The sequence below is a fragment of the Nothobranchius furzeri genome, chromosome 19 (genome assembly GCF_043380555.1).
Source record: "Nothobranchius furzeri strain GRZ-AD chromosome 19, NfurGRZ-RIMD1, whole genome shotgun sequence".
Taxonomy (NCBI): domain Eukaryota; kingdom Metazoa; phylum Chordata; class Actinopteri; order Cyprinodontiformes; family Nothobranchiidae; genus Nothobranchius; species Nothobranchius furzeri.
The window spans coordinates 8,814,698-8,839,340 of NC_091759.1; the positions used below are offsets into that span (position 1 = coordinate 8,814,698).

The 24,643-nt window shown below is 40.5% G+C and overlaps 1 protein-coding gene and 1 long non-coding RNA gene across 2 annotated transcripts in view; one reads left to right on the plus strand and one right to left on the minus strand.

Moving 5' to 3' along the window:
- ext1b (exostosin glycosyltransferase 1b) overlaps positions 1-24,643 on the minus strand; it is a 144,665-nt gene that overhangs the window by 56,581 nt on the left and 63,441 nt on the right. The window lies entirely within an intron of this gene.
- On the plus strand, positions 10,621-18,367 carry LOC139064291 (uncharacterized). Its single transcript, XR_011517367.1, has 2 exons — positions 10,621-11,906; positions 12,923-18,367. It is a non-coding gene; the product is annotated as an uncharacterized lncRNA (long non-coding RNA).

Here is a 24,643-nt window from a genome sequence, read left to right on the forward strand (position 1 = left end):
GATCTGACCGCTTTGATCTCAACTCGGAGAGAATTCAAATCTGAGCATGTAATTCCCTTTAATGGGACGCCACAGCAGCAGCTTTCTGTTGTTAGTCACCCGCTCCAGCGGTGGCACACTTCCTGAAAGTGACAAGAATCTGCAGTTTCTGCCACATTAACCATCCGCGACCGATGGAAATCTGTCAGGCAAACACAGGAAATGATAAGGTTTAATAAAACAGACACCAATAAGGCTGCAGCTTTAGCAATGTGCATAAAAATCACTTGGTTTGAAACACTGTGTATCCATTCAGTGATTAATGCCATGTTTACGCTTCTCTACCCAAAAAAGAGAAACGTTTGAGGAAAAGAAACACCATTTAATCCTGCTGTAATAGATTTACCTCCAACTGAGAGTCCAATTACCAAAGCAATAAATGCTAATAGTAGCGCTAATCATAACGACAATGTGAGTTAAAACTGTTAGCAAGGACACGGTGCTTAGTTTAGCCCAACAACATAGCAGTGCAATCACAACTAAACACATAAACCAGGTGATTCCAGCTGATTTCGACTGTCTTCTGCCCTGAAGCACGTCCCACAACGTTCCACTTTCCTCCTCCTCCTTCCTTTGAAAGTTTGTTTAAACTTGCTCTTTTTATGCTAACCGACATTAAATTATGTTCACAACAACTGAGATTGTCGAAAAGCTAAGAAGCTCATTTGTGGCTTGGGACTCCCTTTAGGTCTAATTTTGTTTTGGAAAAACTTGTACCTTGTTCATTTGGGCATTTGTAAAATCGTTAAACCTGCTGTTTTCAAAAATTGATTAGTTTTGACAATATAAGTAAGCTAAACCCAAGAAGTGGGTTATTATAGTCTTAAAACAAAGGAAAAAACTATCTCTAAACTTTTACTTTGTCACCAGTGAATAATGCAGAATTTTGTGATTTTATTTATTTTTTTTTTTGCAGCAGTTATTGCAAATTATTGTACAGGGAGCTAGCCGTACCATCTTAATTACTTTTGAGCGGATGCTTTGCGTAATCTTAACAACACAATGAACAGCCTATTATAGGAGGTGCAAACACACCGGTCACAGTCAACAGAACTACAGCAATGTCAGCACATGACATCTTTAGCTTTCAAACTGAAACTTGTGGTAGGATATTAACACTTGGTGGCTTTAAGGATTAGATGGATTTTGGGATGTTTAATAATTTTTTGTATTTTTGTTTTGTGGGTAAAATCAGTTTTAAAATGATCTCAAACATATTTTTACTATGTATTGTGGGTAGCAGATGGCATTGGCGTTTGCTGATCAATTGTTTGTAAACTTTCCACAGAAAGCCACATCAAAAAATCCGAATGATCCTTATCAGTTCAATTTGAGCCACTTTATAGATTTTGGATTTTTTAATTCTTTCTCTGAAAACTGCTGTTTTGTACTCCAGGAAATGGGGTCATTGGAGTAATGAGTGTAAACCAAATCAATATAGATATGGGACATTAAAGACAGAACAATAAACTGCACACTAATTGAAACACTAATCGTGTAGAACTATAGAGTGGAGGGATACTGTAGCACCATTAAAGGGTAATTTAATGCACTGTTAATGTAAGAATATTGATTAAAGCAGCTCTAAAGATGTAGATGTGACATGTTACCTTTTATAGATGCTTTAAGAGCAAGTCGATCTGTAACTGCCACTGTATAATTTTATTTCAAATTTAATGCATTTTTATAGGTTTAAATGATCATATAGTTTACATATTCATTTCTATTGTCACGTTATAATTTCTGTCATTGAAGCTAAAACATTTTTTAATCTTTCCCTCTGATAAGACGTTGAACAGAGACCTATAAATGAACATTTTTGCTTCATAAGATGTCAACGCTCGCAAACATGACTTGTTCTTTTTCTGTCAGTTATCCTTATTTATTCAGGATATGTTGTGATTTGCTTGGAAGGGAAAACACTGCTGCATAAAAATGAGGATGACTGGATCAGGACCACATTGCAATTCAAGGAAGTATCTGTTTGGTCTTTTATCTAGCCTGGATATCTCTGGCTCACTTCTCAGAAATAAATGGGTCATGTGAGGGGGAGGGATGGTGTTCTCCTACACTCACATAAGGCATGTGGCTTTTATACAGAGAAGCTCAAAGTTGCTAAATAAAACATTTACAACGTGGCTAAGCCTTTTTCCTCACCCACTTCTCTCTCCTTCGAATTCATATGCATCTTTCCTTCTGTTTGGTCTGTGTTGTTTCAAGTCTGGATCTCTGAGCTCAGCTGTCTCACCGACCTTGGGTTAAACATGTTAAATTAGCGCTCACAGGATCTACACGCCCCTTCCAATTGGTAGCTTAGACATGAGCCTCTGGACCAACCAGACTGGGCAGTGTGTGTGTGTGTGTGTGTGTGTGTGTGTGTGTGTGTGTGTGTGTGTGTGTGTGTGTGTGTGTGTGTGTGTGTAATTCTGTGGTGTTTATGTGGATTGGTGATAGCCTTACATATCAACTGATCAGTTGAAACCAATTTAGCACTTAAAGCTAGGGCTGGAGTAAACAATTTTTAAAACGATTATTCAGATGATTATTTTATCGGATTAGGCGACTATTCTAATGACTAGACGATTAATCTAGTGATTATTTTTTTATTGCACGATTAATAAAAACAAGAAAATCTAAAATAAATTCCTCCAAAAAATTGATAAATTGTTACTGTAAGAGAATAAACACTACAGACCTTCCATTTTGTATAACACTGCTTTTATTGTGTTGTGGTTGGTTATGTTCTGGTGACATGTAGAACTTGGGAGTGCAGGCTGCTGCCTGAGAGGTGGTTGGAGACGGGAGTGTCTCCATGCTGCTTTGTTTTGGTCACTTATGTGTGTGAGGCGAGTGGTGTTACGACTCTTCCTGGGGAGTTTGGCTCATGTGCAAAATGAAGGGACAGTAACATGGGATTTAAAAGTTTAAATGATGACCAGGTTTATTTACAACAACAAAAAAATCACAAATATTTCCATCCACAGGTTGGGAATAATAAAACTAATTCTGCCTGTGGGGAATTAAAATAAAAGTACATATAACTAGGGATGTCCCACTGGGCAAAGATTACAGGGTTTTGGACCAAAATAAGCATCTCCAAAGGTCCAAACTCTAAACTGGGCAGTTAAACCAAACTCAAGGTGATATTTTACACTAAACCGAAAACCCACAACACTCTAAATGTAATAAAAGGGAGATCTACACCACAAAAAAGATGAACTCTAAACCAAAACGTAACAGCTTATCAAAACGCAAGAAGCTGTTAGCGAAAATGCTAACAGTAGCTTTACCAATGTTAAGTTCAAGTTACCAAGTATAATAAACCAAAAACACCCAGCAGCTAACAGACCAGCATGGAGGGGAGACCGCTACCACCAAAACAGCTCTCCTAATGTCTAAAAGAAGCTCCGTTATGAAGGGAGAAACGCTCCCGGTGATTTTCTACATCTGCAGTAGAGACGAAGCAGCGCATTTGATCTCGGAAGTTGTTGTCCGTTGCCGGGAGACGAAGGCGGGCAAAACAAGAAAGGAATCTAGTAGCGGACGGACATTGTTCCGGTTGTTTGGTATTTGGCAGAGATGTTAGTGAAGGCGGAGAAGAGGGCGAACTAGAGGAAAAACAGACAGATTCCTCCTCTATTTACAAACTCCTGGGGATGCAACAAGTGGGCGTGGTGCGTGGACTACCGGATCTGACGTCGACAAATTTTTAGAATCGAGCCGTCGACGCTTCGCTACTGCTCTACTTAAAGCTATTCTGTTCACACTGGTTTCAGAGGTTTGTGAACCAGATGTCCACTGAGGTCCCTGAGGCCCAGTGATCAAACCCTACTGGTTGTGCAGCACCAGGCTAAAGACCAAAGGTGACAGATCATTTGCTGCTGTGGCCCCCAGACTCTGGAACTCCCTCCCCCTGAGCCTGAGATCAGTGGACTCCGTGGTCTCCTTTAAAAAGCAGCTGAAGACTCACCTGTTCAAGCTGGCTTTTGTATGACCTTCTTCACCACTCTCTCTTTATTCTGCTCTCCCCACCTATTCCACCTTCCTCAGGATCCACTGATTTCCCTCTTTCCTGTTCACTCTCTCTCTTTAACATTTTTTTAATCACAATTGCCTATTTTTGCTCATTTTAAATATATATTTTTAAACTTTTTCTAAATGTTTTTTACAGGTGCTGGCCAGTAAATTAGAATATCATCAAAAGGTTGAAAATATTTCAGTAATTCCATTCAAAACGTGAAACTTGTACATTATATTCATGCAATGCACACAGACCAATGTATTTCCAATGTTCATTACATTTAAATTTGATATTCATAAGTGACAACTAATGAAAACTCCAAATTTGGTATCTCAAAAAATTAGAATATTCTGAAAAGGCTGAATATAGAAGACACCTGCTGCCACTCTAATCAGCTGATTTACTCAAAACACCTGCAAAGGCCTTTAAAAGGTCCCTCAGTCTTGTTTTGAAGGCACCACAATCATGGGGAAGACTTCTGACTTAACAGCTGTCCAAAAGACAATCATTGACACCTTGCACAAGGAGGGCAAGACACAAAAGGTGATTGCTAAAGAAGCTGGCTGTTGCAGAGCTCTGTGTCCAAGCACATTAACAGACAGGCGAAGGGACGGAAAAAATGTGGTAGAAAAAAGTGTACAAGCTCTAGGGATAACCGCACCCTGCAGAGAATTGTGACGACAAACCCATTCAAAAATGTGGGGGAGATCCACAAAGAGTGGACTGCAGCTGGAGTCAGCGCTTCAAGAACCACCACGAGGAGACTCATGAAAGACATGGGATTCAGGTGTCGCATTCCGTGTGTCAAGCCACTCTTGAACAAGAAACAGCGCAAGAAGCGTCTCGCCTGGGCCAAGGACAAAAAGGACTGGACTGATGCTGAGTGGTCCAAAGTTATGTTTTCTGATGAAAGCAAGTTCTGCATTTCCTTTGGAAATCAAGGACCCAGAGTCTGGAGGAAGAGCGGAGAAGCACAGAATCCACGTTGCATGAGGTCCAGTGTAAAGTTTCCACCGTCAGTGATGGTGTGGGGTGCCATGTCATCTGCCGGTGTTGGCCCACTCTGTTTCCTGAGGTCCAGGGTCAATGCAGCCGTCTACCAGGAAGTTTTAGAGCACTTCATGCTTCCTGCTGCTGACCAACTTTATGGGGATGCAGACTTCACCTTTCAACAGGACTTGGCACCTGCACACAGTGCCAAAACCACCAGCACCTGGTTCAAGGACCATGGTATCCCTGTCCTTGATTGGCCAGCAAACTCGCCTGACCTTAACCCCATAGAAAATCTATGGGGTATTGTGAAGCGGAGGATGCAATACGCTAGACCCAACAATGCAGAGGAGCTGAAGACGACTATCAGAGCAACCTGGGCTCTCATAACACCTGAGCAGTGCCACAGACTGATCGAGTCCATGCCACGCCGCATTACTGCAGTTATTGAGGCAAAAGGAGCCCCGACTAAGTATTGAGTGCTATACATGCACATTCTTTTCATGTTCATTCTTTTCAGTTGGCCAACATTAGAGAAACAAACATTTTTTCATTGGCCTTTAGAATATTCTAATTTTCTGAGATACCAGATTTGATGTTTTCATTGGTTGTCACCTATAAATATCAAAATTAAACGTAATAAACATCGGAAATACATTGGTCTGTGTGCATTGCATGAATATAATGTACAAGTTTCACGTTTTGAATGGAATTACTGAAATATTTTCAACCTTTTGATGATATTCTAATTTACTGGCCAGCACCTGTATATTTTTACATGTTTTGCTTTTGCGAAGCGCCTCGTGATTTTTATCTTGAGAGGCGCTTTAGAAATGATACTTTCTTCTTCTTCAGAGCGTTGAGCGGTGATACATTGGCCATCATTTTGCATCCCTTTTCTGGCCAGAAACTGCATTTAACAACTTTGTTATTTGGGTAGGAACAAGTGAGAGTTGGATCAACGATCGGGCTGAGGTTTACTTTGCCGGTAGCCTTCAGTAAAGGCTAGCAGTTAGTCTTTCCAGTCCACCGACTGTCAATAAAAAAAGCAAGAGCTAGAAGAAGTAGTTTGCTTTTTATGTTGGTATTACGACAGAGCCTGGAAGTGAAAGTAAGTGTAATGTCTGTCATTGGTGCGGCCTACACTTGAAGGCTGCTGCAAGATTGTTTACAACAGTGGTAATTCCACTTTCAACCAATAGGGGAAGAAGTGGGAAACTTATTTAGTGTTACTTAAATCTTCATGGCAGACCAGAGATTTATCAATGCAACACTGGCAGACCATGGATTATACACTGCATGATTTTTGGCTCATTTTGAGACTATATTCACTAGTGTGCCAATTTTTTGAGTCGGGCCCAGTTTGAGCATAATGGTGTGTCGTGCACGTAGTATACAGGGTGTAATGAGAGCCTATTAGAACATCATGATCCCCTTCCAATCCGTAATTGTACATTCAAATGAAAATCCAACTTGTTTAAAATTCTGGTTACTCCTTTCTCACATCTGTATTGCCAGGGGAGTTGGTTAAGTTGGACAGGGACTGGGAGGACTAAATATTTTCACAACTTTGTTGTTTGGTTTGGTTTATTTTCACACTGCACAACAGTTCTCTTGTGCAGCCCACATCAGAGATCAAATGACCTTTCACAACTGCCCAAACTAAAGCGCCATTAGTCATCACACACTGGTGAAATTCATCTCTGCATTTGACCCATCCTCATGGGGGGTGGTGAGCTGCAGTTGTGGCTGCACTCAGGAATTATTTGGTGGTTTAACCCCCAATCCAACCCCCTAAAGCTGAATGTCAAGCGGGGAGGTATTGGGCCCCATTTTATTTAAGGTCTTTGGTATGAACCAACCAACATTTTAACCCAGATCTCCCAGTACCAGAGTGGACACTCAACCACTAGGCCAATGAGAAGGTGGGTATGAGGTCTACCCAAGGAAATGAACCATAATCCTATTCAAATGGACCAAAAAGCTCTGGTGTGAAAGTCCTCCGAGATTGTTGTGGTTGGACAAGAACCAGTGGTAGAACTGAGGCCATCTGTGATGGTATGATCATGAGAACTTGACATGGAAAAAGTGAAGGACAGCATCTCCAGGACAGCAAAAAGAGAGTACTCTGAGTGTAACAGCAATTATAGAGGTTTTCTTTGCTTCCACAAACCGTTTCCACTGCATTGGAACCCAAACATACATGTTTGACTGAATGGCACTTTCACTTTGGCCTTTATGGTGTAAGTGTGTGAATGTAACCCTGGAATTTAGAGGTTCCTCTGCTTCAACACTACTTATTTGACTCAGGCCCTGTCCACACGTAGCCGGGGATCTGCCAAAACGTAGATATTTTTCTACGTTTTGGCCTGTCATCCACACGAAAACAGAGTTTTTTCACACGAAAACGGATCTTTTTAAAAACTCCGGCCAAAGTGAAGATCTGCGTTTTCTCTGTTTTGGGTGTCTGCGTGTGGACAGACAAAACCTGAGTTTTAAGGTCCGCAACGCCACTTTCTGCGACAAAAAAATGCTGACATCACGTGTGCCACCTGTGTTTACACTAGCCGACAGCATGGATGCCCTCAGTGCTGCGCTCGCTTTATCAATGGTCCAAGCGCTTTTTGCTTGTTTTCTTTTGCAAGTGGAATTACTGCTCCTTGCGGAAGACCACAGACGAAGGACAAGGTTAAGAACGGGGGAAGTACTGCCGCCTACAGGTCTGGCATGTCCTTAACAACGTATTTATCCGGGTACGTGTGGACAGAGTTTTGTTTTTAAATGAGGTGGTGTGGATGCAAGTTTTTGGAGGGGCGGATATTTGTTTTTTAAAAAACCTGGCTACGTGTGGACTAGGCCTCAGTGGGTGAATGACAGGTTTCTGCAGAGCTGAATGATGACCAGGTGATTTCCCCATTAAATCAGGTGTGTTGAGCAGGAAAACATCTAAATGATGCTTGATACTTGAAGGACCAGGTATGGAGACCCCTGCCCTAGCATAAGGAAATGTCAAACTTATTTTTTGTTTAGATCTAGTAATTCATATTTATCATGACATTTAATCTGTTTGAGTTGCAAGGAAAAACACAAACTCAGCTTCACAAATCGGCCATCAGCTGCCCCCTTTTTCTAAAGAACTGTATCGGCGTTAGCCCCAGAAACTCCCTAATCATTCTACCTTAAACTTGTAGCACCAAAACAAAACACACACTCAGAACGGAGAGTGTATTCTTGTGAGAGACAGCAGCAGTCTCTTCTCTCCAACCTCACGACCCTTTTTCATTCCCCACATTGCCTCAAACCACAGCACTCACTTTGAAATGTTGTCAGTTTTCTGCTGCATAAAGCACAACAGCAACACATTATTTTAGTTTTCAGAAAATTATGAAGCACGTGCTGGACTTGCATGTTTTTGAGAGTGAGAGCAAGCTGCTGTCTAAAGAGGGACATCGTGTACTATAAAGCACTTACAGATAATATTCAAAGACATGGAGGACGGGGGTGCCTGCTGCCTGTTAATGAGCAACACTTACAAGCAGACCATAGAGGGAGAGAGCAACACAATGGGTCTGAACCTTTAACGATAATGAGTTGAGGAAGTTTGTGGCAAAGCAGACGCAGTTTTCTTTAAGAGAAAGGAATACACTTTCTGTGGTCAAGTAGTGCTCTGGGGATTTCACACATGTAGGTTAATGTCCTAATTACAAGAGATACTCTTTAGTCTGAGAAACTGTATTATGGAAAAGAGAGGCAACTTTTAGATTAGGGTTTAGTTCAACATTAATCTGAGGAATTTCATTAGCATTACTATTGGCTGAGAAAAACACATTCCAGGTGATAAACCCTTCTAGAAAGATGGAATCTTTTAGCTTCTACTGCTATGGTTTCACCCCCTAACTACTCCAACTTCACACGGCTTTAATGTTAGCTTCTTGGTGTATAGTATTTTTAAACGTTGCACCGTTATGTTTCTTTGGTGATGATGAGAATGAGTGGCTTTTGTGGGCATTACATTGGCAATGTTTTCTGTTAAGAGGAATTAATTACGAAAGCATTTCCACTAAATTCCAAGTGAAGCAAAAAAGCAGCGCCTAAGGGCCCAACTCGAGTTAATGAACAGCAGCAAACCACTGGAATAATTCTGGTTCTATTAGGTTTAATGAAATCATGGTATTTATGCAAATATCTTCCAGGAAAAACTCTTTTTAAAACCAAATAACTGCTTATTTTTTGTATAAAATACCCACCCTTGGACATTTTCTATTTTTGTTTTTATATAACAAGTCAAGTGGTGCTCTGGGGATTTTACCCATGTAGGTTAATGTCCTAATTACAAGAGATACTCTTTAGTCTGAGAAACTGTTTTTTGGCAAAGAGAGGCAACTTAAGAAATGAAATGGTTATACAGCGTATAGAGAAATGAGAACTGAACAGTACCACAGATTCACTCCTGAGGGTAATCAAGACAAAAACAAGGAAAGAAAATGAACAAAAGCAAGTGTTCCTCTAAAATTACAGCAGCAGAATTTGCGTCTGGAAGGGGAAAAAAATCCAGGCAGCATAAAATTAGAAAAGAACTGAAAGCCAAGGCTGTGAAACACATCACCCTCACTTGGTTCTGAAATGAGAAAAGAGCAATTTGCCAGACGAGATGAGAGAAAGAAAAGCCATGGAACTTTAAGCTGGTGTAATTTACTTAGCAGTAGAACATCTGGGGAAATAAAAAGGTCAGATTTATATTTAGAGGCCGTGGGGAGAAATGCGCTTCTCCGTTTTGCTCTGCATCCACAAGCTAACAATGGCATGCAATGACAAACCAAATTAATGTGCCGTAAATGGAGCCCAATATACGCTTTAATAACTGACAGTTTTGTTAGTATAACAAAGGAAAAAGTATGCTCTGGTGCTCATAACACCTATTAGTAAAGATAAAAGGCTAAACATAAAAGCTTACCCTTACCAAAAAGAAGTACACTGAAGTATACTTGAAGTATACTAAAAATGAATACAGTATACTTCCAAGTTTACTTTCAATGTACTTATCAGAAGTATAGTTATCCGAGTACATTTTTTAAATACTACTAAGTATACTTTAATACATACTTACATTAAAGTTTACTTACATTTAGACTATACTTGTACTTGACTCTATCAGAAGTATATTTCACCAAGTAATGTGTAAGTATACTTAATATATATATATATATATATATATATATATATATATATATATACTTATATAATATAATAAATATCTAAGTATCTATATAATATATATATACTTAGATATATAATATCTAAGTATATATATATATATATATATATATATATATATATATATATATATATATACTTATATATTATATATATAAGTATATATATATACACTTATATATATACGTATATATATAAGTGTATATATATATATACTTATATATATATATAATATATAAGTATATATATATATATATATATATATATATATACACTTATATTATATATAAGTATTATATAAGTATATATATATATATAAGTATTATATAAGTGTATATATATATATATATATATATATATATATATTTGGAACTTTTTATTTTTGAATTAGAACAACAACATTTACATGGAGATGCATTTGAGTTTCTTCTTCCCTTCTCCAGGGCAGTGTTTCCCTGAACAAAGTTTGAATTTCCTTGTGGCCATAAGATCTATCCAACTTAACCAAGTCACCAATCAGTACATATAGTTCTGACAAGCTTTCTCTGTATTCATCTTATCTGCTCTCTACTACATTCTACATTTTACTTTGATCTAGCTAAATAACTCACCCAAAAGACAAAAATACATAAATAAATAAAAAATAAAAATTAATAATAATAATTTCCACATGAGAGTACTATCTTTCTAACATTTGTTTTATTGGTTCCCAAATTTTTACAAATTTCCCTAGTCCCAGTCATAGTCTTGCATTAATTTGTTCCATTTTGTAGACCTGTCTAACTCTGTCTCTCCACTGTGCCACCCTTGGGGGTTCTGTGTCCAGCCATAAAACTGCAATACACTTCTTGGCAGTCATAAGCAGAATTCTGATTACGTATGTCTCCATTATGTGTGTGTGATTTTTGGTACAGCATTCCCAGTACAAACCATTTTAACTTAAATTGTAATTTCACCTTCAAGGTTCTTTCAATTTCTCCCTAACACCTTCCCAGAATGGTATGAATTTAGGGCAGTCCAATAGTATATGTGAAAAGTCTCCCACTAGCCCGCATTTTCTCCAACATAAATTTGGAACATTACTATTTAGACATGATAAGTGGAGTTTTAAAGCATGCATCTTCACCTTCCATTCAAATTCCCTCCAAGACGGACTATTAGTTAATGGCCTGCTTCAAGTGTTTCCTCCCATTCCTCATCTGTTATCATTATGTTCACTTCCAGTTCCCATTTTTCTTTAATATCTATATTCTTAATCAAATCCTGTTGTAAAGCTTTATATATTTTGAAATCAGTCCTTTTTGACATGTCCTTTTTGTTTAACATAATCACTTCCTCCATATTAAGTTTATCCTTGCTTGAAACTTTGCCTTATTTTGAAATAACTACTCTGTCTGTCTGTCCTAAATAACATATTAAGCATGAAATTACGAATTATTGTGAAATTACACGCACAGGAAGTGCTTTTATTTTGTAGCATTTGCTCAGTCAGCTCTCGAAGGCGAAGCTTCTCAGCAGACGGAGAAGAAGAGCGAGGGTCTGAGGTGCATTAACCGTCGGAGGTCGCATTAACCGTCGGAGGTCGCGCTTCTGTTCTGCATCTGCACTTGACAGTCACTCGTTCTGCACCACTGAGCTAAATGTAAGTAGCCGCCATAAAAGTTGCTTAAATGTTGTAAATGTTTTTAAGACGGACATGGTGAGTAATGTTGGCCACGTAGCAAGCTAATATGCTAAGTCATTGCATGAGTTAGCTGTGTTATTAACTTTGTGTGCGACTAAAGTCCGTTTATTAAATGAAATGAGCAGCGCTATCTCATTATTAAAGGTTAGCATTACTTTAGATACTTTTTTAATAGACTTCTAGAGACTTATTCCCTCCATTTTTGTCCCCTCCATCATAATTTTTTAAACGTGACGTTCTGAGAAAAAAATAAAAGCGGGAGCTCAGCACCACCAAGTCAAACTTAAACGTCCACTTATTAAAAGTAAATGAGCAGTGGTCTCTTGTACAGCGATGAAAAAATCAGTCTGTGTTGTAAACTATTTCCCCCGTAGCACCCGTGCGATAGCTTTGCAAGCAGCCTGGTTTTTTAACCGTAGAAGAGGATTGTGACTGCAAGAGACGAAGCGGTGCTGATCTCGATGCTATGTTCACTCCTTCCCTCCATTTTTGTCCCCTCCATAGTTTTTTTAAAAGGTGATGTTCTGAGGACAAAAAAAAAAACGGTAAGTTCAGTTAGCTCGCGGGAGTTTGTCAGTTTTTGTGAAAAGTTTTATTTAATACACGCATAAACATACAAATTTTGTTAATGTTTTTATCATCAAATTAAATAGTGCTCAGTTGCACATATCTTGAATGCAGAACGCTGTTTCTATTAATTTCACAGTATTTTAGTGTTGTAAATTTGTCCTTACTGTACACTGTTACTCCAGATTCTTTTCTTTAAATGTTATGTTTTTAGCTTTGTGTGGATAAGTCAAATTACACTTGAATCTCCTCACTCACACACACACACACACACATATATATATATATAATTTAGATGATTTAGCTTCATATATAGTGGAGGACTGCCTAAATTTTGCAGACTAACACAGATCTACCTTGTGATTCACAATGTTTGTTTTCTCTACTGATTATGCTTCCTGGTGTAGATGTGCATTCCTATGAGCTGTCAGCCACATCGGGAAGCCTGTCTATGAATCTGCAGTCAGACTTCAATGATCCAACCCCACTCTCTGCACACAAGATTGATGGCATGCTGCTGTTGACCCCCAAGAGGTTCATACAAGTGAGACCACTGGTGAGTAATTCTCACAATCTGCATTTTTGATGGCGCATCCTAAATAACATGACTATATATGTATGTATGTATATATGTATACAGATTAGGGCTGTCGCGGTTGAGGAATTCCCCCTGCGGTGAGTCAGGGCAGCTCAATATTGCGGTATGCGATATTATTGCACCCCGTTTTTATTTATGTACTTAGCAAATTTGTTTGTTGATTACTAAACTCATGTCAATATTTCCTTTGAAACATTGTGCTTACATATTTAAAAAATGTTAGAAAAAATACATGGCCATTTTTAACACTTTATTGAATGCAGATCGAAGGGCAGTTACGGCATTTTCTGACTGAACTTAAAAACAACATTCAGGAGGTTTAACTTTGAAATGCAAATTTGGCTGCACATATAACAGAAATAAAAAAGTGCCCGTTTTGTTTTGTAGTTTAAAATAAAGTATACAAAATGAGATGTCCTAGGCACTGTCATTTCACTTTCACACACAAGAATAACATAACTCGGTCATGTCCTTGTTATGCGCAAGGAAAACCAGCATGTTAACCTTATGCGGTTTGAGAGGGGTGACAACATTTCCAGCGACACTAAAAACCCTCTCGGATGGTGCGCTTGTTGCGCAAATACACATGTACTTACGTGCGACTTTGGAGAGCAATAGAAATCTCCCATGTTTGTTGCGCCACCATGTCAGAGGGTTTTCATTAGGGTCAATGGGTTCCTCCTGCAGGTAGCGAGTGAGCTCCAGCTCGGCTCTAACTCTCTTCGGGACGGTTACAGATGACGTGCTTGTCCGTGACTTCAGCAGGTCTCCAAGCGTTTTTTTCTTTGCCGCTGGTGGCAGCACTGCCTGCTCCAAGGTCTCTGGCTGGGCTGCAGCTGACGCACTGACACCGCTCCCTCCATCTTCCATGTGTACTATCTCCTCAATCAGCACGGACTTTACCTCTCAGCATGCGCTGTCGCGAGATTTAATCAAGTGCGGTAATGGCGGTGGCACGTCCTGCAGCGCGGTGGGTTTCTTAATATCGCGATATTTTCTTCTTGCGGTTACCGCGACAGCCCTAATACAGATTTGTCTTTTAAAACTGGTGAATATACAATTTACAGGTAATGCCTTTATGCTATGAGTATTAGAGCCACTGATGGAAAAAAATGTAGAATTCTGAGAAAATAAGTCATAAATCTGAGTTTAATCTCAGAGTTCTGACTGGTACCTAAAACAAAAAAAAGGGATACTTGCAGTATACTTCAAGTATACTTTTAGTGGCCCAATTTAGTCCCAAGGAGTATACTTCTAAGTAAACTTTAAGAAAAAGTATGCAAATAAACTTCTGTACACTTAAGTATACTTGAAATTATATACTTAAAGTATACTTCTTTTTCGTAAGGGTAGCCATCTAATTTTCATAGAATTTGAAGTTGTCTTTCACTAAGCTAGCTTAGCTTTTGACTGAATCTTAATTCATAGCTTTGCTATTGAAAAAAAAGCTGTTTATAAATTAAAAAAATACTCCCTCTTTTATGTAACATTATTAGCCTTTACTTAGCGCTTGGGGAAATGTTAGCTTAAAGGCTTGTTTAGCTGTAGGTGTGCTAACATTAACTTCTTGCTGAAGGCACTGCTCGGTGTTTATGGCTTTCCTGGTGCAAGCTGAGATCTCATCAGTCTTCTTTATGTCTATTTGTGTTGGAAATCTAACTCCCATAGGGACACTCTGGAACTGAAGAGACGGAGAGAATATATAGTAAACATGCAGACGGAGAACGAGATGAACGCCGCGGGGACCGGCACTGACGAGGAAGCCTGGGAACATTTCAGGCAAGTGGAGGACTAATTAGTGTGCAGGAAAACACCCCAGGGTGCCCACGAGGCTTCACTTTTCCCTTTTTCCATCAAGAGGTCCTCTTCTTCAGTTCTTCAGCTCTTGCAGACAGACCAAGATTAATGCCTAATACTTGCTACCAGGGCCTCTTTGCTGTTTAAGATCCAAAGGGGCAAACTTTTAACCTGTGATTGAGCTGTGCTGATACACCTCTAATGAGTCATAGATGGTATTCTGCCTCCCAAGCTCCTCAGGCAAGGCAACACGTTGGTTTATATCAGTCATGGGATGCTCGTACAGCTGTCAGAGGCACCATCTGTTGGCTGTCATTTATAGGCTGGAAGGTATCATCTTACTGGCACCACTGGGTGTAGTATGGATGTACAGGAATGGCAATGGAAATCTGTGTCTCAGTGTTGTTGTATAGATGCACGTGCAGCTGTAGGGATTCTTAAGACCAAACTTGAAGTACTGCCTAAAGCAGCAACAGCAAAACAATTCTTTATTATTAGGGAAGTAATACATTATTTTTATTTTGGTATTGACGAAGCGCCTATGTGACCAGCTTCCTGACCTTTGCGGCCTTGCTTCATTGGTTCATTCAAATGGTAGACAAACATTTAGGTGTCTTGTTCACTATCCTGAGATTTGGATCGTTATATCAAGAAAGAGATTCCGATAGTAGCAGCTAAATAAGCTTCCTGGTTAGGGCGGCTGGGGTCAGCTTTGGAGCATCAGAAGAAGCAAGCAGAGGTGATTCGGACATCTTATTAAGATGCTTCCTGGTTGCCTTCTACTGGAGGTTTTATGGACTGAAAAAAGGGACCCTGGGAAAGACCCCCAACTCACCAAAGGGATTATAAATCCTCTCTGGCCTGGGAACACTGTGGGATTCCCTGAATGAGAGCAAGGCAACTTATTTTTGACTTTTATAGACCATTCAAGGAGCTTTTTGAGTTCACATCTCTGCTCCTTGAATCAGAAGCTATAGGTCTTAAAACACCTAAAGTAAGTCCAGTTGCCTCCGTTTTTAAGATCATTGGCTGTAATTTATCTGTCTGTCAGACTGAATGGAAAACCATCCCTTCTGAGTCATGATCCTGTTTTTTTTTTTTTTTGGCTTCAGTTGGGACTTTTCAGCCAGTTTTTCCAGACTTCCAACAACATGACACCACCATCTGAACCATGACTCACTGTGTTATGACAATAACTTTCTATGGATGAACAAAAACTTTGTATGGAGTTGGCAGATATCTGACAAGTGGCTCCTGAAAGAGTCCGCGGAACAAGCTCATCTTTTAAAGAGGGTTTTAGAGTGAGTAATGCGGCCTCCTCAGCCGCGCTCATTAAAGCCGAATTAGGCTGCATCGCCGCTGTAAGCTCCAGTTATCAGACTACCTCGGCAGCTTGGCTTAATTGGCTCATCACTTATCCAACACTCACTTGATGTACATTAAAACAAATGCTGTCAAATCTCCAGTGCTAGAAACAGAAGAAGCACAATAAAAAGCAGCATTGTAGTTTGCTGAAGAGTGTGTTTCATCATTTTAACAAGTTAAATCTGGGTCAGAACAAGGATGATGTGGCTAACGAGGACTCGTGTTTTAATCGCAGCGTCAGCATGCTAAAACACCCCGTCAGAATGAATTTATGTGAGCTGCATGAAGCAAGAATCTAAAAAAGAGGAGAGAACCAAAACCGTTCGATTAAATATGCAAAGGGATCTGGGGGGTGCCTTAGTGACCCCAGTTCAAAAAATGGAAACTCATAGGAGAATGATTTAATTCGCTTTGGCCGTCGATTCTGTAACAACTGCAGCAATTAAGCAGACTTTGTGGCAACAACGCACTTCATGGAACAGGAAACAGATGAGCGATGGCGATCTGAGATTCTGAGAGCAGAAATGACTAGACTAGAGAGGAATAATGCGACAGAGGTTGGGAGTTTTTGTTGACTATTCTAGGCGAGTCCTTCTGAAAAGCTCAGATATTCATCAGGTCTGTGTTTGACAGCAAGTCTACAGAGGGTCCTTTTAAAGTAAAGCCTCACTCTGCTGGCACAGCTCCAGATAAACCCCTGATCTGAGGGGGGGATCCCTCAACTCAAAGACCTCCTGGGAAATAGACGAAACAGGCAAATGAATGCTTTTGTCGAAGAGGGGGAGCGCAGAGGCCTGATGGTCAAGGAGACAGACTTAGAGGGAGGAAATAAACAAGGAAAGGGGGTAAAGAAGAGGAAATGCGCGCCAGTGCACACAGACAGAAACGCTCTCAGAAAGTGAGACACAAACTCGATAGGGGGTCCTGAGAGGACCTAATTGGCATTTGTTCAATGTGTTCCGTCTGTGTATCCCTAAGTTTTTTCTTTCCAGTGGAGGAAAAGGATTTACACACTGGGAACCACCATATGGTGAAACGCTGAAGCTCAAAAATCAGTATCCCAACAACAAGTTTCATTTTCAGTCTACATTGAAACATATAAAATATACAACTAAATAAATAAATGGGTTTGTGAAAGCTTTTAAACACCAACCTGTAGCTCGATGTGTGTACATCTGACAACGTTTGAGTCATTTTGTGCTGCTTTTAAAGGCCAGAGGAATCAAGTTGACTTTAAAAGTTTCATCAAAATCAGTGCAGTGGTTCATCAGACATTTCCATTACAGGGGCAGCAGTAGCTCAGGTGGCAGAGCGGGTTGCCTCATTATCAGAGGGTCAAGGGCTCGATTCCAGCTCCTACCAGGGGTATTCTGCTGTTGTGTCCTTGGGCAAGACACTTCATCCGACTTGCCTGTGTTGGTGGTGGTCAGAGGAGCCAATGGCGCAAAATAGCAGCTTCGCCTCTCGCAGACCGCCCCAGGGCGGCTGTGGCTACATAGTAGCTTACCATCACCAGCAGTGTGTGAATGTGAGAGTGCATGAATACTTGAAAGTATTCTGGGTGTTTGGAAAAGCACTATATAAATCCAATCCATTATTATTATTATTATCAAAGGTCTTGCACGACGTGTACCACACATTGGGTGTTGGGGATGACCCTCAGCTACGACAAAACCAAAGTTTACCTCAGCATCTGCAAAAACAACTTGAGTTATAGACATATTTGTGTTGGCAAATGTCAATGGAGATGTACATTTAGTAATGGGTGCACCTGTCGATACGTGTGCACAAGCACGTGTGAAGTTGTGATGTTGGAAAGGGAGGCACATCTGTGGACTTCACAGAAATACTGCATAGCCCATTTGCAGTTACTAAATTAACTCATTTACTAGAACTAGAACTGCTAGTAAATACAGGCTCCAGTTCAGAAACTGTTCATCACCCATAGCAGGACAGAAATGGGAGTATTTTTCAGATTTGACCTGTATCTGCAGGAAATCTAGCTAATGTTTGAGCGAATGACACCTGTAAGCCAGTTTGTTCACAGCCACTCTATCCCTGAGCTGTACTTATCAAGCTTTTTGGAGCAGCAGAGGGAGGCCAATCTGGCATCACTCACCACCCATCTTCCACTATCTCACCCACTGCAACATGTCAGGAAGCCCCGATTCTTAGATGAGACCCCCTAAGGGATGATGAATGACACTCGTGTTGACTGAAGCAAAACAAAACATTGACTGTGCCACGATTGCTCAACGGGACAGCTACAACATCCAACTGCCACATTTGCCTATTTAATAGGCAACTTGGCTCTAGGATTGATTTGGTTTTGTGTTTACGTCAGCTAGCTGTCAAGACTCTTTTTTTTTTACACCACAGTTAGCTCCACAACACAACAGAGCAAATATTCAGCGGCGTTTGCTCCATAAGCCCCTTGAGAGTGTTTACTTATCAGTGGGTGCACACCTCTATCAACATCCGCGCTCCAATGCTCTGTGTGCGGAGCAGAAACGAAATGAAGGGAGAGGATGGATAATGCGGGGAAAAGAGCCTCCCTGTGAGCCTTTGATATGTGCTCAAAAACATACATGGCTACTTCACCGTCTAATGCTGCACTCCTCGAACACCTCTTGGGGTGGGGGCTGGGTTTTGAGAGTAAACTCCTCACTTCCCTTCGCTCGCCTGAGACCCATTCTGCTGCCTGTAGATAAGTGTGGAATTCTGGCTTGGTGGCAGCCGAGCCGAGGTGATGCTTCGGCTAAAGCAGGCGAGCGGCCATAGATAACCGCCAAGACTGAAGCCTGTCAGCCTGCGCTGAGAGTGGAAAACAACAACAGCGTCAGCATGGCAGAAAACCAACCAACCATTGTGAAGTACACAAGGCAAATGACATACACAAATAAAGTCCGCACCATCAAGTGAGCTGTGTGGGCTTCATTACTTGTGCTGGCCGAGCTGGCACTAGTGAAATATCCCCCAGCTATTGGGCACAATGCAGAGAGCACTGCTGACTGCTGTCTTCTCTACACATCTCAAACCAAAGAACAGTCATTTCTAATTACATTTAGAAGAAACAAGCCAGTGTGGCCTGCCAGTGGTTTGTAAGGGAGTGTGTGTGTGGTACAGACACATCAACACACTTCAGAAAGGATTTGACAACCCCCGTCCCACTGCGGCATAGTCCACTGAGGAAGTTCACAAAGTCTGAGAGCAGAAAGAAAAGACGGCCTTAATTCCTGCACAACGATAAACTCTGGGAAGCTTTTGTACTCCTACAGTCACCGCTGCCAGAAGCTGCCAAAATAGTTCTAATAAATCTCTGCAGGAGTGATCTCTGAGGCAGCAACAATTTGTGAAGTTTTGTGTATATTTATAGTGTTACAACAGGAGAATGGTGGGAGAGCAGTGACGAAAGAGGATAAAGAATCAAAGGACACAACAAAAAGGTTCAAAAATCTGTTTTATGAACTGCTGGGAGGTGATTAGCTTTTTATAGACTGGTTAAAAAGCAGAGTATAAATCTGTTACGTGTGTTTATTGTCTCCTCCACCAAATACCACAACAAATGCCTCATAAGTGTAAAAACTGACCTGATTCTGATTCACTCACAAAGCTGCAACTTCCTAAAGTTAGATTTAATCTAAAAAACAAACAAAACAAAAACATAGAATATCAAGTAAAAAGGTTGTATATTAAAAGCTAGTCTAGATTTGTGATTGTGAAAATGTGACATTCAACCACTACAAGAGGACACAATCCCTCAACAGAAGAGAAAACACACAAACCCTGATTCTGAATGTGAGACTGGGACTAAAGCCAGTAACTCACTGGGCTGGAACTACAAGTAAATGTGCTAATTTTATGTTGGATTCCCATTGAATTGTAGTCTAGTGAACTAGACCAAATTCTTGCTTAAGTTTGGTTTAGGAACACTCCATTGGAACCTGTACCAGGATTCTGGCTAGCCAATCACAACTCTCTATAGGGGTTTCAATCCTATAAAGCGCTGTGATTGGTCCACAATGGTGGGCCACTCAGATCGCTCTATCTGCTTTGTGGACCAAAGATCGATAGTTGTATTTAAGTACATTTTTTTTTAGAAAAAAGGATGTATTTTCACCTTCTTCAGCTGCGGACCGCTTCATTTATCGACATGCGTTGCGGTGAGTATGTCACGATGTTCATTGTCCAGTAGCATGCAGCGATCGTTTGAAAGACAACAGTAGATCCTGCTCCATGACCGAGAGCCGGTCTAAGTAATACATTTATTTAGTCTGGCTTGCCTGGCTAACTGAATTGGTTAGCACGACACTTTAGAGAGAGACTTTGTATTTGGGTGGGTCGCATCAGGATGATGCAATTTCAAAGAAGTTGCAACTGTTGGGCAATTTGTGCAGCCCTGGACCATCACATTTCTTTTAGCCCTAGTTTGCAGAGATTCCACTGATCTCCAAGTTTCAGGGTTAATTACAATACCCAGGAAAACTACCCTGGGTTCTGCAATGCACAGTTAGTCTCAAAGTCTCTTTTTGTTTGTTTGTTTGTTTAGGCTAATCTGTTCAGTATTTGGTTGCCAATCAATCCCAAAGTTGTCTTACTTGTCATTAGACATGTTTGAGAAAAATGGTCTGTGTCTGCATATGTGGACATTGGCTCCTTGCTCTTGAAAATTTTATTCTATTCTACTTAGACCATTATGTTATTTTTCATAGACACTTTATGTTGACTTAAATAAAAAACAATTTTTTATGTCTTTCATTTTTTAGGATATTTAACAACATATTTATTTAATAAATTTTTATGGAATTTAAATGTTTGTAACTTTGTTTCTGTTAATTACAGTCGACTAATCTGTAATAGCTTGATACGTTTTTTTCTTTTAAATCAAACCAAACACAAGTTTGGGCCCCAGAAGGTTAAAAAAAAAAGAAAAAAATAATCCAGCAGTACAACAGCAAGGCTCTGATTTAACTTAGTGAAAATTTAAAACATTTTGAAAATTCCGTGATGATTATCCTCAGCAAGTGTTGACCAACCATCTCAGCCTGTGAGGTTCAGGTGAGGTTCCCTTGCTTGCTTGAGATGAGGTGTTGCAACGTCACAAAAGCTTAGAACATGAAAACCATTCTTATACATAGTTTACATCATCCTTGTGCTCACCAATTAGTGGTTTCAAACAGAATACAAATGGACTTTAAATGAGACACCTGTCCAAGCAGCTGGTATGGAAAAATGACTGAAAGTTACCAAGCAGTAGACGTGTAGAAGCCTGCTTCCTCTTAGTCACTTGGTAAAACATGGACTCACGAGTTCCTAATTGTCTATTTGCCAGTCAAGGTGATCAATAGGTACATCACTCGGTGATATACCAAAATGTCAGTATTAAAATAACTTCACACACATCTCTACACTGTCCACATGCAGTTTTATGAAAGTGATTTATAGACGAAAGCATAGACTCTCTGCAGGGAAAACTGTGCTTTACATTCTGCGTCGGGGCAGCGGATCGGGGCAGCGGCTTAATGCTGATGAAAAACAAGGCTGTGTGGGAGCAGTCACTCGAGCAGGGTTAACACCAGCGAGAAGCGCAGGTGGGGGTGGGGGGGTGTTCGGACTGGTAAAGGCCTGAGAATGTCGCCACAACCACCTCAACCACTTTGTCTGGCTGATGAGTTCAAACAGGACATGGTAATAGCCTGTCTCCAACATTCTCCTAACCATAAATCTCTCCGGAAGAAAAATGGGAAAGCAATCAGGTGGGAAGACGGTTCTCTGGGTGTGTGTGTGTGTGTGTGTGTGTGTGTGTGTGTGTGTGTGTGTGTGTGTGTGTGTGTGTGTGTGTGTGTGTGTGTGTGTGTGAGTGTGTGTGTGTGTGTGTGAGTGTGAGTGTGAGAGAGAGAGAGAGAGAGAGGGGAGAGGAAGAGAAAAAGAGAGAGAGAGAGAGAGAGAGAGAGAGAGAGAGAGAAAGAGAGAGACATAGTGAAACAAGACAATAATAGTATATACAGCACAGCGAAACTGTGCCTGTGTGCGAATGTGAAATAAAGGTAAACCTAATTTATTTTACTAATCATTCAGACATGAGTGGGCACTTTGAACATCTTAGGTGTGTTCTTGCTGTGTCTTTGTAAATCCATGCTTTCGTTCTTTTTTAAACACAGAAACAGTTTTGTTTACCTGTTTGTAGCTACAGTTTCGCCGACAGCTGCCGGCTTCTTCGGGCTGACGCTGATCCTTCAGCGTCAGCCCGAAGAAGCCGGCAGCTGTCGGCGAAACTGTAGCTACAAACAGGTAAACAAAACTGTTTCTGTGTTTAAAAAAGAACGAAAGCATGGATGAGTGGGCACTTGAAGATTAGTAGTATTGTCTTTGAGTTGATCAAAAATTTACGTCAACAATCACACTACTTAATGGGACTGAAGCAACTCTAGAAAATGCTGCCCTTTCATTACACGTTTATTATATCGAAACCTTTGGTGGGCTAAGTGGAAGAGTTTGGGGGAGACTGAAATAAAGAGATGGAAATTCAACACCAAAATTCCGGGGCTGTCCCAATCCATTATGTATGATTTACGGAGGACAAAGAAAAAGAGCAGCAGACATATTTCAAATCTGAGCTCTGCTAGCTAAAAAAATAAATAAAAAAATAAAAAAATCAGACAACTCTAAAATGTAAGCTTTCTCTGTAAAATGTTAAATCATTATCGCAATGTCCAGTTTAATGCATCCTGATGTATTTCATTTGGTATTATTGGTAATTTTCTTCAATGCACATTTAAACAACATAAGCTGAAGTCTAAATACAAATGGTAAATGGCCTGTATTTGGTATAGCGCCTTCTAGAGTCCTGGAACCCCCCAAGGCGCTTTACAACACAATCAGTCATTCACCCATTCACACACACATTCACACACTGGTGGGGATGAGCTACGATGTAGCCACAGCTGCCCTGGGGCGCGCTGACAGAGGTGAGGCTGCCGAGCACAGGCGCCACCGGTCCATCAATCCACCACCAGCAGGCCACGTGGGTTAAGTGTCTTGCCCAAGGACACAACGACAGATTGATCAGGGCTCGAACCTGCAATCGTCCGATTACGGGGCGAGCACTTAACTCCTGTGCCACCATCGCCTACAAATGACTATAATACATGCCATATATGGGTGTGTATTATACCCCTAACCCCAGTGATGGTTAACAACTAAGGAATACAAGCACAGACCTTTTCCAGATGAACAGGATTCATTGACTTCTGCTGTAGAAAAGTAGACCATAATATTCTGCTTATGCATGATTCAATGTGGTGTGTTTAGAAACTGAATCTGAGCACTCAGAGCATGAGACTTAAGTCTCATCAAGTCTCACCAGGCCTGTGTCCGCATCCTTTCAAGGCTGCATTTGAATGCTGATTACATTACAGAAAAGTGACGAAGACTGTCCTAATGTAAAGGTTCCTCCATATGTGGCCCACGATGTTTCCTCTTCCCTGAATTTGAAGGATGAGATCTCTAGATTTGGCCAGAGCTCAGGAAATGGCATTCAGCCTAGGAATGAATCCTATCATCTAAACCCTTAAATCGTGAGCACCTTATTGGTTCTTAAGGTATGTAGTAGTTTGTAGTTTTATCAATACAATAAAAATGGAACACCCATTCGAAATTTTTATTAATCATAATTCCTTTTCTGTAAAATCCAGAGCCACTTTTTCCCCAGTATTCTATGATTGTAATATAATATTGTGCTTGTTAAAGAAGACTAAGCCTCATACTAAATGTAACAATAATGGCTGTAGCTGCACCGAGAACAGATGAGCCTAATTTAATTACACTGTAACACCCTTAATTTTTTTAATGAAATTGTGAAGCACAGAAGTAAGCTATAGCTGTGAAAAGGTCAAGGACCAACTTAGCCAGCAGCTAAAAAGCATCAAGGTATGTTTTCTGTTTATTTCCCACAATAATACGTATCCTTTCATCCTTGAGTCATGTGCTACAGCAAAGGTGCCAAAGTGCGCCCACTATAGTGTATTTGCATTTTTTGTGCACAATCGAGTCCACAATGTGGGCACGCCAGTATGCCTTTGCCATCAGCCACACACACACACACACATACAAAGGCTCCTGAGTGACTAAGATGTAGTGCCTCATCAAAAGCACAATGCAGCCAGTGTACTCGGTGTGCTGCATTCAACCATCAGCGCTGTGCGACAGGGCCGTCATGTCTGCCAAACAGCCTGCTGCAACACTGTGGCAAATGAAGTTGGTTTATTGAATGGGGAAGGAGGGACCGAGGGGGAGGGCGTGAGAGCAGAAGACAGAAAATAGTGAAAAGTTTTTTATTCAAGGAAGTGAAGGAATAAGAGGGGAGGGA